The sequence below is a fragment of the Triticum aestivum genome, chromosome 7A (genome assembly GCF_018294505.1).
Source record: "Triticum aestivum cultivar Chinese Spring chromosome 7A, IWGSC CS RefSeq v2.1, whole genome shotgun sequence".
In the NCBI taxonomy this organism is placed as follows: Eukaryota; Viridiplantae; Streptophyta; class Magnoliopsida; order Poales; family Poaceae; genus Triticum; species Triticum aestivum.
The window spans coordinates 120,488,902-120,492,599 of NC_057812.1; the positions used below are offsets into that span (position 1 = coordinate 120,488,902).

At 43.3% G+C, this 3,698-nt stretch overlaps 1 long non-coding RNA gene across 1 annotated transcript; it reads right to left on the reverse strand.

Moving 5' to 3' along the window:
• Window positions 1-1,185: 1,185 nt before the first annotated feature.
• LOC123151056 (uncharacterized) lies at window positions 1,186-3,276 on the reverse strand. The gene is made up of 3 exons (XR_006475479.1): window positions 2,976-3,276; window positions 2,768-2,899; window positions 1,186-1,516 (listed from the first exon to the last, which is right to left on the reverse strand). It is a non-coding gene; the product is annotated as an uncharacterized lncRNA (long non-coding RNA).
• Between the last annotated feature and the right edge of the window lie 422 nt (window positions 3,277-3,698).

Below are 3,698 nucleotides of genomic sequence, written 5' to 3' on the forward strand. Positions count from 1 at the left end.
GTTCTCCAGCTAAGGAGCTTGGGTTTCTCACGTCATGGCCCTTCTTGAAGGCGTCGGCTTGGGGTAGGGTTGGGGATGGTGTGATGCAATGTGTGGGTTGGTGGCGGCCGCGGTGCAGTGCGTCCCCGGATCGATGCCCGACATCGGTGGAAGCGGAGGGTTTGAGTCTTGTTACCCTTCAGCGGCGGTTGCATGCACTGCTGTGCTCGTGCTTCCCGGTCGTTGAACGGCATCCCTGTGCTAGATGTAGGGGGATAGTGGTCTCCCCTCCGGCAATGGGGCGATTGGATTGTGGCAGAGCCAATGGTTTCATCCTACAAGGCTCGATCCTCCTCTTTGTTGCTCGTTCGTGTTCCGCGAACTCCCTGTCCTGCTGTTCTGGTCAGCATGGTGCTCTCCCACGGCATGGTTGTTTTTCCCTCTTGTGTTGGCATTTTCACTCTTTGGCCAGCTTCTGTAGCTCCGGCCATAGATGATCGTTGTCTGCAATTTTTCTGTTATTTTCCGCACCTTGTATCCTAGCCGGTTGTTGGCTTCATTAATTTGAAGTCGGCTATATGCCTTCCATCTAAAAAGGAGTGCTTAAGAATTCCACAGCGGAAAATCAAACTGAGCTTCGGCTCTCCGCACGTGCCACCACATGGAATGGAAGCGCGACGGCGACGCCCATCCATGCCCAGGTTGATGTGGACGGCCCCCGACAAGACGTGAGATTTCAGCACTAGCTCCAGCAGTCCGGATGAATCTACGCAACAGCGTCCATAACGAAGAAGAAACCATGCGTGCAAGTGCGGCGCAGCTCGTAGGTACGTACTCATCGTCTAATCGTGCTGCCATGCATGAACCTACTGGACCTGGCTAAGCCGCTAGAGAGGGCCTGAACCCAGCCGGACTCCAAAAGGCCCAGCCCTACTCTCTAAGGCCTCATTTGGTTGTTGGGGTGGAAAAATCCAGGGAAATAGGCCCCTAGGGGGAGATCTTCGTGTGCATATGAATCCCTCCCACCACGGGGGAAATGGTCCCACTACCCCATGTGCCCAAATGGCAACAAGGGAGGGAAAGAAACCCCTCACGTAAAACATACAGATATAACACAATAGATCAAAGATAATTAAAAAAAAGATCAAAGATAAAAACTGCACAAATAATTTTACAATGAAACAGACACATACAAAAACTTCAGAATTCATGTAAACTATAATTTTATTAAAAAAATACAACTGATATCCATCACTTCACCAAGGTTCAAATACCCATCGGTCCACATTTCATTCCGATTAAGCGGTGAGCTAAACCTTTTTCCGTGTTCCAACATAAAATCAATCAATATAATTGGCATTGATGCATCATTGTTTAAGTTTGTTCACTACAAAAAATTCTGAATTATCAAATTGTCATGTCCGAGGCATAGACACTTTCGAATAGGATGGGCTGCAAGGTGAAAATCACTAGTCCTACTCAGGTCTTTTCTCCACTCCGCATCTACATCAGGTACCACAACTCGATGTTCGTTGAACTACAAAAAAAGGAAGTTAGCACCATGTATCCAACTGAGAATTGTAACAATTACATGAGCACATGATGACTATAGCTTAGATTTTTAATAACAATCAGCAGAACTTGTTGAGAAAAAAAAAAGAGCCAGAATACTAACTTCTATTTCTGGTTATTGTGTCATACATTTCAGTAATAATTACTAAATAAGTAAGGACAGAAGAAAGGAAGATGATAAGCAATAGATCATTATTGTGAAGCTTCCCGCCAATATATAATTTCCAAAATTAGTAAAAATGGGGACAAAAAAATGTATAAGGGGAAAAGTAAGGACAAAACAAACATGGATTTTTTAGTGCGGAGAAGTAAAGGACTCTATCTATAAAAGGACGTAAGGCAGCCAAACAAACAATTCACAAACAATGTATTCTCCGGCAGTGTCGTAAGTGTTAATGAATGCATAGCAGAACTTCTGCAACAAATATAAAAAATTGTTATTGTTCTTCAGAAGACCCTAACCAACAGTAAGCATCACTTCTAAAAATAGTGTGCTAAGGAAGATTCAAACCTGGAGCTAGCACAAGCACGATGAAAGTACTAAATAACTAATAGATATATGGCACATGCCCGCACTCCACTGCTGTTACCAGTTACTTCCCTGATGAGTGAATCTATAACTAGCTAGTTGATACTTGGCAGTACTTTCTCTTGCTTAAGCAAGACCCTGCAATTATTCGCAAGAAAGGAAAATTAACATCGGTGTAAAACTGTCGTCCTAGCAGGTAGCTAGTCTTTACTCTAGTGTGTCATCCCGTGAAACCGATGTCGAAACTAAAAAGGTTTGTCATTTGTCAACCAGATTGCTAGAAGGTCACTTGAATGATAGCATATTCTAACTGAAGCAACAAAGAAAGAAAGTAAAGAAATATCAAGGTGTTTGAGTGTCCCGGCAAATTCAGCAACACATACAAAATTACTAGTAGGAGTCCATAAGGAGTTGTAACAAGTTACTTTCCTGATGAGTAAGTTTGCTGTTACTAATTGGCACTTGGCAAGCTGGGAGTACTATCCATGCGTTGTGTTTCTTGCTTAATCAAGGTCTGCGAGTCAATGCCGTCTAACTAGACAGCCAGAAAAATAACATCACCAACCAAATCTCTTGCTGACTAGTCGATCAATTTATACCAATAAATAAATTTAAGCTTCCTCACATCACATCTTATGATTGTGTGACAAATTAAGGAGAAGGCATCCAGGGATGGCTGTCATATACCCTTCATCAGGTGAAATATTTTCAATGACCAACGAACCAAAATGCACTTAGCCACTGAACACAACGCCGCCGCCACCACCTAGCATTTTCGGATAAAGCAAATCATTTGCTAATGTCAGAGGTTCAGAGCACCTGCATGTGGCACACAATCGAATACTTATCAATTCAGGACACAAAAGTTTGCGCAAAAATACATGAAAACACATACTGTAGGAAAGGCAGCACACATGTGCACCACGGGAAACACCAAAACAGCACCTAGACAGCCTCTGCAATAAGAAAAAAGCAAGACGTGTGTTAGTGTTGTGATGAATATATGAGCTAGCTGAGAAAAATATGAGCCAACATGTGCCGAAATGCAAATTATAGGCAATTATATACAGATCAGTATATGAATTTAATCTTTCTAAAATGCTAGTTGTGGAGCTCTTTGTGTGCATGTAAGTGAAATGCATGATTATAGTGTATTAGTTATGATACAACCATGCATTATAATACTGTAATTGATACTACTCCTATCTGATAATTGTCTATATGATTATGCTCCTAATGAATTGATTTTACACTAGGTCTCCAATATTTTGCCTACGAGTCTATTAATTGTGATTTGATTAGATGTCAACTGCTGCTGAACCGATCAACGGTTGCTCCAATCATCTTTGAAATAAAGTACACTCTGACATTGACACTGCTTGTGGCTTCTCTCCCTGACCCCTGGAGGGGTGGAACGTTTCCCCAGGGAAACGACGCGGGTAGGGTAGGGATACCTCCCCAACGAATCTGTCCAAACATCGCGCTTGATTTCTCCGGCTCGATCGGCCCGTGCTTTTCTCGCCCGGGGAATAAGCGGGGTTCCCTCCGGGATCCCGTGCAACCAAACGAGGCCTAAATGCCAACGCCAGTGTTAGCGCAGACAGGGTCGAGGAGGACC